At 34.9% G+C, this 14,615-nt stretch overlaps 1 protein-coding gene across 2 annotated transcripts in view; it reads right to left on the bottom strand.

Annotated features, from left to right (window-relative positions):
* The window catches only part of acana (aggrecan a), a 904,300-nt gene that overhangs the window by 468,389 nt on the left and 421,296 nt on the right, over positions 1 to 14,615 (bottom strand). The gene's annotated exons all lie outside the window — the stretch shown is intronic.

The following is a 14,615-nucleotide window of genomic DNA, read 5'->3' as shown; positions in this document are numbered from 1 at the left end:
TAAAGCTCCTAAAGACTTTAAGCAGTCGCTTCATACTCTTATGAAGTCATCTATCCTTCTGCCATTCTTCAACTTTGCGATGGAAGTGAGTGTAAGTGATAGGTTTCATTTTCTGCTGGTGCACTTTTTCCGAACATTTTTGAAAATTGCTGCCACTGCTAGACTTAATCATTTCTCCTCTCTCTCTCTCTATCTCTCTCTTTAAAAAAGAATAAGGCTTTACTAACTTTAGTGTTAAGTTTATACTCCAACAGCATTATGTTTCATTGTTCTGCTAGTTTTGTAAAAACATGTGGAAGGAAACGTGGAATTTTCTAACATAAAGAAATTATGAAAAAAACATGAAATTATGCAATATTTCTACACTGTAAAAAAAAATCTTTGTTGGTTTGGAAAAAAATCTGTAAAAATGTTTACTAGACGTAAATCAAAATTGTCTTCATTAAGTTTAAAAGATTAGTTTTATGAGCAAAACATTGCAAGTTCACTCAAAAAGGCTTCTGCCAACTTGTTATTCTCAGTTGAGTTAATCTCAGACCTCCTCACTTAAAAAATAAAAAATAAAGGTTGCAGCATTTCTAACCCTAACAACCACAAAAATAACAGTAACACCAATATTAACATTGATTTCATTATTAACAACAACAACAACAAAATACTACTGCAATAATGCAAATAAAGTAACGTTGAAATTATTGTTCATTTGTAATTTATCTTTTTTTGGAGGGGGCAAAGTTGCAGAAAGATTTTAAAAGTTTAATCTCACATTTATTCGCTCTACAAAAAGAAATGCTTAGCGCATGTGGATGTTGAAATTAACAATAAAAGTGATTTGATTTGATTTTGATTTGTGAATTTGCACGTTAGTTTGTATGTAACTGTTATGTAAATATATCGACTGTTTACCCTAACAAAAGTTAAATGATAATTCAAATGCTTAAAAAGATCAAATAATAAACTGCACTTTCAAAACAACTACCTAAATGATAAATCAAAAACGATCAAACAATAACTCAAAATGCATTCTGAAATGAGAAACAAATGTATTATTATTTAATTTTCATAAGCAACTCAGTAAAATCCTGTAATAATTAAATAACAAATCGAATGCTCGGTCACACTGAAGTTTGAGCTCGTGAAATTCTGTTGTACAGCACTGTAAAAAGGGGTGAGATTAAACAAGATAATTAGACATTAAAAAAAAAGCAAGTGATTGGTCCAAATTTTACATTTCTGTCCAGAGGTCATGTTTTGATCTTTGATTGGTCTTACGCAGTGATGTGATGCGATTTCGCAGGTCAGAGTTCACCAAGCTTGAACTTTACAATGCAGCAAACTGCAAAACTTGTTGCACGAGCTTGCGTTTCCGGTCACATCCGTGTGCCTATATGAATGGAAGTCTATAGGAAGAAAAGTCCAGTGTGACAGCAGCTTAATTCAGTTTCTGGTTCTTCCTGATTACACACACACAGCTGAAAGCTCATGTTGGACTGATTACAAGGACTTTAAAGATGCCTCATTCACACAGACTCTTTGCTGAGTCTTGTTTTTCACTGTGAAGCATTACAAAGCATTTGTCCCTGTTTGTTTTGGTCCTTGCCTTGTTTTGCCGATATTGTTGTTTTGCCTCGTGTCCTGTTTCTAATTCTGTGTCCAATAAATGGCTGTTTCTCAATATGCTTTCTTCAGCGGTCTTGTGTCCTCGTGTAACGTCGTCATCAGCTGCCAAAGTTCAGTTCCAATACTCAAGACTGCAAGAACAGAGGACGCATGAAACTTCCCGGATGTGTTCTTGATATCGAGGACGCAACGATGCAGATTTGAGCACCGCTCTTGCTCTAGAAGTCCCAGAAGTCATTGCGACTGGAGGTGGGAAGCGCTGCATTTTATTTAGATTTATTATTAAAGTTCAGAGATTTAACTTATTTACCTCAGGAGTTTCCCCTTAATGAAACAGTGAATTTAAACATTACCATGGGCATCTTAATAAATGAATAAACAAATTAAGGGTGTTTGTTTGCTGAAATTTGTTTTAAAATCTAATTTATTTGTTTTGTCCAATGCATACTTATAATGTTTTTAAGCATATTATATATTGTGAAAAGGGGAAAAAAATTTGTTTCATGAATGCTGTAATGTTTAAATAGTTTTCCATTTAAAACCCATGAAGGTCATGTGACCATTAGGAAGAACGCAGCATCTCATTCCTCAGAGGACGCGTTCTCTGTTCTTGTGGTCTTTTGAGTTTATTCTTTCGAGGACACCTGGCAAGTCCGGTCTCCAGAAAAACGCAAGTCCGTTCTCTGCATTCTTGGAATTGAGAAACAGCCAATGTTTTGCTAAAACTTGTCTCTGTTTTAGTTTTTTTTCTTCAATTGAGCTATGCTTGTTTGTTCTGATAATGTATTATTTCTTAGTATCAATTTCAACAAAAGTTTTTTGTTCATTCAAAAAACATTGTAGGTCAGTGCAGCTGATGTTTTCAAAAGTTAAGAAAGCAAAAAATAAATAAATAAATAAATAAAGGAAATAAGGATTATGATTTTGTTTGTCAACTCAACTTCAGGCATTCCAGTTCTGCAGACAAAAAGTGTTCAGTTGACACAACTTTAAAAGTTTAGTTACTGAGTAGTTCACCTCTCCAGAAAACTAATAATCTTATGTTAACCCAACTAAACGTTTTTTGTATTACTGACACATAATTTTAGCTCAGTGCAGCTGATGTTTTCAAAAGTTGAGTAAACAAGAAAAAGCAAAAGGAAATAAAGATTATGTTTGTTTTTATTGTACTGACTTAAATTTCTTAGTGTAGAATCTTTGTTTTATTTTTTACAGCTTCCAGAAATTGTATGCATGCATTTATTCAAATGTATTCCTTTGAATGAAGAAACAAACAATTATAAATGAATGAATGAATGAATGAATGAATGAATGAATGAATGAATGAATGAATGAATAATTATTGTTTTGCAATTCATATTAGCGAGTGCCCACTGAAAAAAATGATATATGCAAAATTGTTGCAAACAATTTGTTGAATTTACACAAACAAATTACATTTAGTCATGTTTAACTTAATTTGTTTGTTTAAATACAGCCCAAATGAATAGTTTACAATCACTTAAAAAAAATTGTAAATCCAAGGAATTATTTGATATTTTTTTCAGTGCATACCTGCCAAGTTCTCATATATTGGCTGTTTATTAACACTTAAATTATATTATTCCACAATTATACCCAATACCTAACCCAAAGTACTACCTTACTATTAATAAACAGCAAATCAGTAGTTTACTGAGCTAAAAGTCGAAGCTAATTATTTGTTAAATACAAAAATCCAGGGTTCCACACAATTTATTCATGTTGTCCCTAATCAAACCAATTAACGTACACATTTTAGTGGATTGAACAAAAAACAATGAAGATTAATGAAGATACATTTATGAGTGTATGGATAATTATACCTTAAAATAAAGTGTGACCTAAATTTGCTAAAAAACCTTGATATAAATCATATATTTAATCATTATTCTGCCTGTTTTGTCAGATCTGCATGAAATAAAAAGCTAATAATAATGTACCTATATTATTACATTATCAGTGTTTTATACTTGAGATATAAATTAGGGCCCACAATATATAATTTTTAGCATCGATATTGCAATATGCGAATCTGCAATATTCATATCGCACAATCTCAATGTCAAGTATAGACTATTGTTGACTAGGTGCTTGTAGATTAATGGCAAAGTTTAACCATTTAACGTAAAGTTTTTTTTTTTTTTTTTACCCTGTTAAACACATCAAGTGAGTTTAAAGCATTCAGGCACAAGAAGCAATAGCATTTTGAGCTTCAACAATCATACATTTGTATAGTAAAGACTACCAAGTGTCATTTTATGCTATATCTTTAAATATTCAACTGCTATTAAGACTTACCAGACAAATATAACATAAAGCATTTTTCTTCTTATTTGTACAATTTTTTAACCACAAAAAAAATCTAGTTTAAAGTTAGTTTTAACAATTTAGAGCTTCAATAAAACGTAAAATACTGTACTTTTTTAAAAGGGCAGAGCTGCTGTATGTGCCAATCTCTCTTAATGTTTCAGTTGAGATTACGTCAAACATCAAAAAAAAAAGATAATTAAGGTTCATTTTAATCATTTATGCAGATGCACTCAGCTATGAAAGCAGCCTAATCATTATGAATTAAAAATAGTATTCACCAAAAGAGTTATTCATTCTATCTAGTGAAGTATATTTCATATCGCAATGTATATCGCTGAAAACTAAATATTGCAATGTCAATTTTTTTCCCATTTCATGCAGCTCTAATATAAATTAGTCTATTTTTCCGTCTCTCTCTTTTAAAAGCAGGTCTAAACAAGTCCCATGAAGCCCCATTCATCCGGGATCCCCAAAGGAGAAGGACAGGAGCCCCCAGGAGAGAATGAGGGGCCCCGAGGCTGAGCTCCTCCCTCTCCTCCGGGGCCAGTCTGATTTGTTCCTGTCCCGATGTTGTTTCATTTATCTCTTTGACAAAGTGCCTTTGAGACAGCGCTTGATAATTAATGTCGAGAGAGGCCAGAGAGCACTTTGTCATTTCTCCTGGAAGCGTCCAGGAAAGGGAACGGAGCTCGCTCTCTCTCTCATCAGCCACCGTTTGGCCCATCAATCAATTGATTTGGTTTGGCCCTTTAGATGTTGCTGTGTGTGAATGTTTCTTTTCTCTCATTGTTTTTATAAGGCGCTAGTGAATGTGCCAATGTGTGGTCCATGAAATGGAGTAAAGCGCTTTACGCACAACGTTTAACAATTGCATTAACATACTGTATTGTATTATATACAAAAAGTGGAACAGAAACCGTATGATAGCATTCAAATGATTTGATTTAACATGTAGACATACACGGAATCTGTGAGCGCAGAAATCAGCAGATTTTTAGTCCATCATAGAGTCTATTTGTTTACTTAAATTTTTAAACTCAAATTTATTCAGTTTTTCAATTCATTTCAGTAATATTAATGACTAATATGAAAATATTTATAAGATTTATTTACAATACAGTTTGAAAAGTCATATTTTCAGTCTTTTAGTAGATGCATTATATGACTTGCTTTGTTTACCAAATATAGGGAATCTAATTGGATTTGCATTGTAAACATTAAATACAAATTTAAAAAGGTATTACTTTTTATTTCATATATTAAGGTTTTAGTTATGATACTCCCAAAATCATTCCACATAAATCCGCAGATTTTTACCATGATTCTGCACAGAAATACCAAAAAATGTTCGCAGACTCTGTCTGGCACTACACATGGGTGAGACTTTACAGTAAGGTTCCATTTGTGACATTTGTTACATATTTGTATGTTTGTATACATTTGTATAATTGTTTTCATTTGTTGCATTTTAATAATGTATTAATTATTAATGTATTAACAATATATTCTTAAAGTGTCTATTCATCTTTGTTAATGACATTTAATACAAATCGTCACCTTAGAATTATAAGGTTCTAGCTGACATTTTGTCAAAATTAAGTTTATTGACATATTCTTTTCAAATGACAACTTATTAACATTATGGGATGTTTTTTATATAAGTTGTTTAAATTTTAAGACTTTTTATTTAATAAACAAACATCAACACACTTAGGGCTCAATTTGACGACCCATGTGTAAAGCGCAGGGCGCAAATGCATTCAGGGTGTGTCAGAATTCATTTTCGCTAATAAAGGACGGAAAAATCCACTTTGCGCCGTGGCACTGGTTCACCTGCATTTTGTTTAAGTTTCACTGGTAGACTTGTTTCGAATGGGAGCTCACAAGCTGTAGCCCAAACTCATAGCTGTTTATATGCAAATGTGTTCCATCCACATCCCTTCTTCGGAATCATTCAACAAACTTGTCCATGTACACAAAATACCAGGGGGCCCAAACTCAGTCCTGGTGGACCGGTGTCCAGCATATTTTAGCTCCAACCCCAATTAAACACACCTGAACCAGTTAATCACGCTCTTTAGGTACACTAGAAACTTCCAGGCAGGTGTGTTGAAGGACGTTGGAGCAAAACAATGCAAGACACCGGCCCTAGTTTGAGCACCCCCTGATCTATGGGTCAAAAGCTTATAAATGTGAACGTTTGAAAAAAACATAAAAAATTTACAGATACAAGTGCAGCCATTTTGAGGTCAGTTCTGGTTAAAGATGTCACAGAATTGACTGGTATTTTGAAATGCTTGTGTGATGGTGCTTTTCCAAAACAAATTATTAAATGTTGTTGCTTGTCCAAACAGTGCAGGCTACTTTATTTAAACTCATTCCGGTAGTTTTTTGGCTATTTACCAGTGATACTGTGAGAAAGGTGGCTGTTTTATCAACCTTCTTTTGTGTTCAACAGCAGAATTTAGTGTTCGGGGGTTTCCTCTGGGTGCTCCGGTTTCCCCACAGTCCAAAAGCATGTACTATAGGTAAATTAAATATGTTAAATTGACCATAGTATATGAGTGTGTGTGTGTGTGTGTGTGTGTGTGTGTGTGTGTGTGTGTGTGTGTGTGTGTGTGTGTGTGTGTGTGTGTGTGTGTGTTTGTGTGTGTGTGTGTGTGTGTGTGTGTTAATAAGTGTGTATGGGTGTTTCCCAGTGCTGGGTTGCGGGTAGAAGAGCATCTGCTACATAAAACATATGCTGAAATAGTTGGTGATTCATTCTGCTGTGGCGACCTCTGAAATAGAGACTAAGCCGAAGGAAAATGAATGGATGAATGAATGAAATTCATAGTTTTGAGAACAAAACATTTCTGGTTAATGATGTCACAGAATTTACCGTTATTTTGAAATGCATGCGATGGTGCTTTTCCAAATTATGAAATGTTGTTGCCTGTCCAAACAGTCTACTTTCATTTAGCAGTAAACTCATTCTGTTAATTTAATTTCTATTTACAAGTAATACTGTGAGAAAAGTGTCTGTTTTATCAACTTTATTTTGTGTTCGACAGCAAAAATAAATAATAGATGACTGAATTTTTTTTTTTTGGGTGAACCATTACCATCCCTTTAAACTTTACTGATTACTAATACTTTGATTTTGAATTTTACAATAATCTAATACCTAAATGTTAAGATTGACATTAAGAAGAATAAATGCTGCAGTGTTGTAAATGCCATCTAATTTATTGTTCCCAAAACAAAACTTATCTCCACGGCTTTACCACACCGCATACACATCTTTCTCTTTGTCTTTTTTATGAACATCCAGGCTTTAAAAGCTTCCATCAGGGCTCAGATGGACCTGCTTTAAGGTCATACCAGATTAAATCACAAATCACCAATCGACATCCTCTAATGGAGAACATCCATCAAAAGAGACACGGCCCACTGTGACGACACCCTGTCCACTGATGTCACAGATATAGAGACCCTCAGACTCGTTAGGGCCACTATTACTCTCGGTCATTTTTCACTCAGAAGCGCACTTAATGGACGTCACTCCCAGTGGGACGGCATGAGGCACCGCCCTGAGCCAAAGACTATGAAGAGCAGCAGTTCAAACTGCAGTCCATCTGATATTTGCTTGACCATTTATCTGTGTTGACCTTATGCTAATCGCTGATTGAGTTGTCAGAGGTTTCCCTTCTTTTATCAAGGAACGTTTCTCTCATCAGCCATTTTATTGTGAAATTAAGACGATTTTGAAATATGTGCACTTTGTAATAATTCATTTGTTAACACTTAATAACTACTCTCCACTTTATTAACAGGCTCATTTTACAAGTCACCTGGAGTTAAACAGTTAAGTTTTACCATTTTTTAATCCATTCAGGAGTGTCACGGAAGTGCAGTGGGTAGCACGATCGCCTCAAAGCAAGAAGGTCACTGGTTCAAGCTCCGGCTGTGTCAGTTGGCATTTCTGTGTGGCGTTTGCATGTTCTCCCTGTGTTGGTGTGGGTTTCCTCTAGGTGCTCTAGTTTCCCCCACAGTCCAAAGACATGCGCTATAAGTGAATTGGGTAAACTATATTGGCAGTGTAGTGTAGTGCATGGGTGTTTCCCTGTGTTTGGTTGTTGCTGAAAGGGCATCCGCTGTGTAAAACATGTGCTGTATAAGTTGGCGGTTCATTCTGCTGTGGCGACCCCTGATTAATAAAGGGACTAAGGTGAAAGAAAATGAATGAATAATCCATTCAGCTGATCTCTGCATCTGGTGAAAGTATTTTTAGCTTAGCTTAGCATAATGCATTGAATCGGATTAGACCATTAGCATCTCACTCAAATATTTCAAAAAAAGAGTTTTGCTTGAGTCTTATGCAGTTACATCATGTACTAGACAGAAACTATAAAGCTGGTATTTTCTAGGCTGATATGGCTAGGAACTATACTCTCATTCTGGTGTAATAATGCAGGAACTTTGCTGCAGTACCATAGCTGCAGCAGGCGCAATGATATTATGCAGATTTTCACTAATGGTGCAAGAGTAGGACTTGGTGCTGGGGATTATTCTGAGGCATTTTGTAATTACACTGCAACCATTAAATTGGAAAACTATAGAACCTCTTTCTGAGCTAGATGCTAATGGTCTAATCCGATTCAATGATCTATGCTAAGCTAAGCTAAAAGTGCTCGCTGCCACACCCAGAGATATCGGCTGAATGGATTAAAAAATGGCAAAGCTAAACTGTTAAACCCTAGTGTAGTTGTGAAATAAGTCTATTTAAAAAAAATAAATAAATAAAACATGTAGTGTCCCATTAAAGTATTTATCAAAAAAGGAAACACAGGGATACATTTTGAAGGCAACTATTACAGTTTTAAAATTTCACGGTTCATTCGATAAGCTACTTTTGTTTTTTTTGCAATTTCTAAATGAACTAAATTTGTTTCTCAAAATGTACACTTTGTAATTACAACTTTTAATACACAATATTTCTACAACAATGTTAATTTCAGCACATATTTTTCTGTTAACTTTAGTTTATGCACTTGGCGCAGGCAAGTATTATTAGAAAACAATGCACACTCAAGGTTGAGATGCGGAAGTGTGCGTTATTTTCTAATAATTTCACAGTCCAGTGTCAGTGATTCTGCTTAGTCCAGGATCTGTTAAAACTCTTGATATTGTTCGTCTGAAAAGTGTGCAATAAAATCATACTATGGGGCTGTTGAATCCTTGATTCTGATTGGCTGATGAACATAAACATGTTACCTCTTTTTTATTCTATGACATGAAGGCTTCTAATCTTAAAAATAATGAGTAAATAGCTAATCTATACTCTGATGTCAGTGTGTCTGCAATGAAAATAGATTCATTCAAAAAGGATTCACTTCATATGTAGACCATAGCCACTAATATACAGAACTGTTCTATAATCAAACCATAATAATAGTATAATACACTCATCGGCTACTTTATTAATGGGTTGGACCCCCTTTTGCCTTCAGAAATGCCTTGATCCATAGTGTCATAGATTCAACAAGGTACTGGAAATATTCCTCAGAGATTTTGCTTCATATTGACATGATAGCTTCACACAGTTGCTGCAGATTTGTCAGTTGCACATCCATGATGTGAATCTCCTATTCCACCACAACACAAAGGTGCTCTATTGGATTGAGATCTAGAGACTGTGCAGGCCATTTAAGTACAGTGAACTCATTGTCACTCATTGTTCAAGAAACCAGTCTGAGATGATTTGTGTTTTATGACATGGTGCGTTATCCTGCAGGAAGTAGCCATCAGAAGATGGGTACACTGTGTTCATAAAGGGATGGACATGGTCAGCAACAATACTCAGGTAGGCTGTGATGTTGGCACCATGCTCAATTGGTACTAATAGGCCCAAAGTGTGCCAAGAAAATATCCCCCACACCATTACACCACCGCCACCAGCCTGTACAGTTGATACAAGGCAGGATGGATCCATGCTTTCATGTTGTTGATGCCAAATTCTGACCCTACAATCCGAATGTCGCATTTAAAATCAAGACTCATCAGGTCAGGCAACATGTTCTTAGCTGACAGGTGTGGAACCCGTGTGGTCTTCTGCTGATGTAGCCCATTTGCCATAAGGTTGGATGTGTTGTGCATTCAGAGATGCTCTTCTGCAGACCTCGGTTGAAACAAGGGAGTATTTGAGTTACTGTTGCCTTTTCATCAATTAGAACCAGTCTGGCCATTCTCCTCTGACCTCTGGCATCAACAAGACATTTGTGCCCACAGAACTGCCACTCACTGGATATTTTCTTTTTTTGGACCATTCTCTGTAAACCCTAAAGATGGTTGTGTGTGAAAATCCCAGTAGATCAGCAGTTTCTGAAATACTCAGACCAGACCGTCTTCCAACAACAACCATGCCACGTTCAAAGTTACTGAAATCACCTGTCTTTCCCATTCTGATGCTCGGTTTGAACTGCAGCACTTCGTCTTGACCATGTCTACATGCCTAAATGCCTTGAGTTGCTGCCATATGATTGGCTGATAAGAAATTTACGCAAGCAAGCAGTTGCACAGGTGTACCTAATAAAGTGGCCAGCGAGTGTTTATAATAATTTGATAAAATAAATGTAGTTTTCATTTATTTGGAGTAGCTTTGAGTTAAAAATTCAACTCAATTTTGAAAAAAACTGACCTTTATATAGTGGGGTTAACACAGGTAATTGGTGGTTGTTCATATAAGCAATTTCAAATAAAATGATTTCATTGGTGATTCATTCTGTGGTGGTGACCCCTGATTAATAAAGAGACTAAGCCGAAGAGAAAATGAATGAATGAATGAATAATTTCATTACAAAAAATCTAAAAGTAAAAACATGGGGAAAATAACCTTTTCTCCCTATTCACAGAGAAATTTAGGCACTGAGATTTGGCAAGATTTTCATGACTGGTTTACATATATAAAAAGTGAACTTTCAGCTTTAAATAGACTACATTTTATAGACAGACCAGCAACAAAATTGCTATAAAATGTGAGTTGTATGGGAGAGGACAATAATGTTGGTTTTAGTGGACCGTAGCGGTTGCAGGCGTAAGATAGTGGTTTTGGCTGCAGTGATGAAGTCTGTGCCATTGTGTTCTGGCTAAGACATGGATCATTGGCAGCACTTTCCTCGCCTGAGGGTTGAGGCCCGATCGCTACGCTGCTTAATCACTGCTGCATGTTGCACCCCATTACAAAATATGGCCGCAAACACACTGATAACAGGCCATTGTTCTATTATGATTCAATTATGTGCCTTAAAAATGTGGGAAGTGTGAATTACATTAGGAGCCATTAGCATATTCTCTGTGTGTTTTATATTCCCAGTGCATACACAGGCTGTTTTATGATCTTTCTCAGTTATATTGTAGTAGTCTGTATAAAAAAAAAATGTCTGGTATTCTGCAAAAAATAAATAAATAAAGTAAAAAGTAAATTCACCAGCATCCCAGTTGAGCAAATAAACTTTGAACTTTACAAGTTATAGAGCAGATTGTTCTTGTTTAGGAAGTTGCTTTTCCCTTTAGATCAGTTCACGCTGAAGCAGATTCATCAAACTTTCAAAGCTTTCTTACTGACGGAAAAGGAATGATGAGATCTTGCAAACATGAGAATTGAAATCTTAAGTTTGAATGCGTAATATCATCTCTCTCCCCTCTCCAACAGCTTGAGCTGAAGCGCAACTAACCATTGCATGAATGTAGCTACAGGGAAACATTTGTCTCATCTCTAACCTCAGGCTTTACAGAAGCACTGCTCTGGAACTAATATTAAACCAGAGCAGAAAGAAACTCCGCTGCCTCAAGACAAACACACTGTAGGGGGCAGCGCACTTGCCCTGAACGGCTCATCTTCTGCTGCTGCAGTCTTGAAGACATGAACTGTCAGTGCCAAAAAGCTTTTGAGTTTACAGCTATTTATGCTGTTAGATCATCTAAAAAACAAACAAAATCAAAATATGCTATTATTATTATTGTTATTCTATACCACTGTTGCCCAATGAATTGCTGAGTTAACCTAGTTAAGCCTTTATTTTAATTTTAAGATAAATACTTATCTTGCAAAAATAGCTAGTAAAATATGATGTACTGTCATCACTCAACGACAAAAGAAATGACTTATTAGACATTTTTTTTAGATCTACGACAGTTGAAGCCAGAATTATTGGCCCCCCTGTTTATTTTTTTTCCCCAATTTCTGTTTAACGGAGAGAAGATTTTTTTTTAGCACATTTCTAATCATAACAGTTTTAATAACTCATTTCTAATAACTGATTTATTTTATCTTTGCCATGATGACAGTACATAATACTTGACTAGATATTTTTCAAGACACTTCTATACAGCTTAAAGTGACATTTAATGACTTAACTAGGTTAATTAGGTTAACTAGGCATTAGGGTAATTAGGCAAGTTATTGTATAACGATGGCTTGTTCTATAGACAATTGAAAAAATATATATAATAATTTTGACCTTAAAATGTTTTTTTTACTAAAAACTGCTTTTACTCTAGCTGAAATAAAACAAATAAGACTTCCTCCAAACAAAAAAAAAAAAAAATATATATATATATATATATATATATATATATATATATATATATATATATATATATATATATATATATATATATATATATATTATCAAACGTACTGTAAAATTATCCGTGCTCTGTTAAACTGTTAAAATCAAAAGGGGGCTAATAACTCTGACTTCAACTGTTTAGTTAAAAATCCCTCTGTTAAACAGCACATGGGATATATTTGAAAAATAATCAAAATTTTTCAGGAGGACTAATAATATTCAAGCATATATGTTTCCATGATTTTTTAATATCATTTTTACACCAAGAAATATTTTAGAGCTTAGTCTAACAAAAAAATAGGAATTCACTGCATAAAACTGCATAACTGGCCTCTATATTAGAACCTCAAAGGTTTCGTCATATAGAAACATCATTAAGAACTGTTGTTTGATGGGTTTATTAAAATAAGACATAAGCTGTTTTTTATTTATTTTAACAAAAATTTATTTATTTAAAAAAAAACAATACCTTTATAAAAACATTCATTCTTATCTTTCTGTTTGTTCTTGTATTTCTTATTGCTGCTGGTTTCTGAGAGCTGCCAATTGTACTATTATTACAATGACAATAACGTTATTTTTTCAAGGTGGCTGCTAGATCTCTATAGCCAGCAGCTAGTTGTCTGCAGTTCTTACATGGTCGCCCACTAAAGCTAAGTAGGGCTGTGCCCGGTCAGTACCTGGATGGGAGACCACATGAGAAAGCTATGTTGCTGCCAGAAGTGGTGTGAGGCCAGCAGGGGGCAGGTTTAACCTGTGGTTTGTGTAGGTCTCAATGCCCCAGTATATTGATGGGGACTCTATACTGCTCTGTGAGACGTAAAGTCGAGGTCCTGACTCTCTGTGGTCATTAATAATCCTAGGATGTCTTTCGAAAAAGAGTAGGGGTTGGAATTTGCCCACTGGCCTCTGTCCATCATGGCCTCCAAACCAAAAATGGCCTGTTCCAGGATGGAAGCATGTTCCATCCTTCCCACACTCGTGAACAAAACCCCGAGATACTTAAACTCCTCCACCTGGGGTAAGGACTTTCCTCCAACCTGGAGATGGCAAACCACCTGACACTAAACACAGAAACTGGCTCTTGGAAAATATGGTAGTATATTACTATAATGTTCTTTATGTATGAATGAATGAATTTTCAATGGATTTTTAACTTGAAAATGAGCAGCTGTTTATTTAACTATAAATAATGTTGCCAAAGGTGATTAAGAATTGTAACAAATGCAATGTCAATTAGTAGTAAATGCATTAATTAATGGTCTTAACAACTAATCGACTTAAGTATTACCTATTACCTTTTAATATGCACAGGTATGTATATATGTATAGGTTCTTCCTGTAGGTAATTTGGGCTGAATTTAAACAAACAAATTAAGCTGAAAATGACTAAATTTAACTTGTTTGTTTAAATTCAGCCCATATAAAAATTTTTTCAACAATTTTGCAGACATTTTTTTTAAATGTCAAAAACAGTGTTACGGTCCTTTTTACAGATCTTCGGGGAACAAATTAAAACTGTGGCTAATGGTATTATTTTGGCATTTTTATCAATACTTTGAACTATTCATTTGATGCTCACACCAATACTCAGATTCCCATATACTGTATATGTTTAAATTATTCAAAGCTAAACTATAGATTTGCTTCGCTGTAATGTAGCCGTGATGACATCAAAATGGGAAGGAAAAAGCGTTAGATTAGCGGTGCTGCTAAATTAGTAAATAGTATGACTGCCATGAAATGTTTGGTTTATCACTGACTGAACATAACAACACTTGACCGGAGAGAAGCACGTTCACTCTTTATAAGTGCCTGCTCTCTAGTGGTCACAAGTAGAATTACTCCGGACAACATTTACAGTACATTTCTCCTTTGATATGTGAGATATATTTCCACGGCATTAAAACGGAGTATAGTTTAAAAACTCATTAAATAGTTAGTTCGCTTACAAATTAGATTTCTGCCATTAAATTACTCACCCCATATCGTGTCAATCCCGTGAGATGTTTGTTCATCTTTGGAACATAAATTAAGATATTCAAGACGAAA

This window comes from Danio rerio, chromosome 7, assembly GCF_049306965.1.
Source record: "Danio rerio strain Tuebingen ecotype United States chromosome 7, GRCz12tu, whole genome shotgun sequence".
In the NCBI taxonomy this organism is placed as follows: Eukaryota; Metazoa; Chordata; class Actinopteri; order Cypriniformes; family Danionidae; genus Danio; species Danio rerio.
Note: the sequence above shows the minus strand (reverse complement) of the source record. Positions and strands in the feature narration are given on the sequence as shown.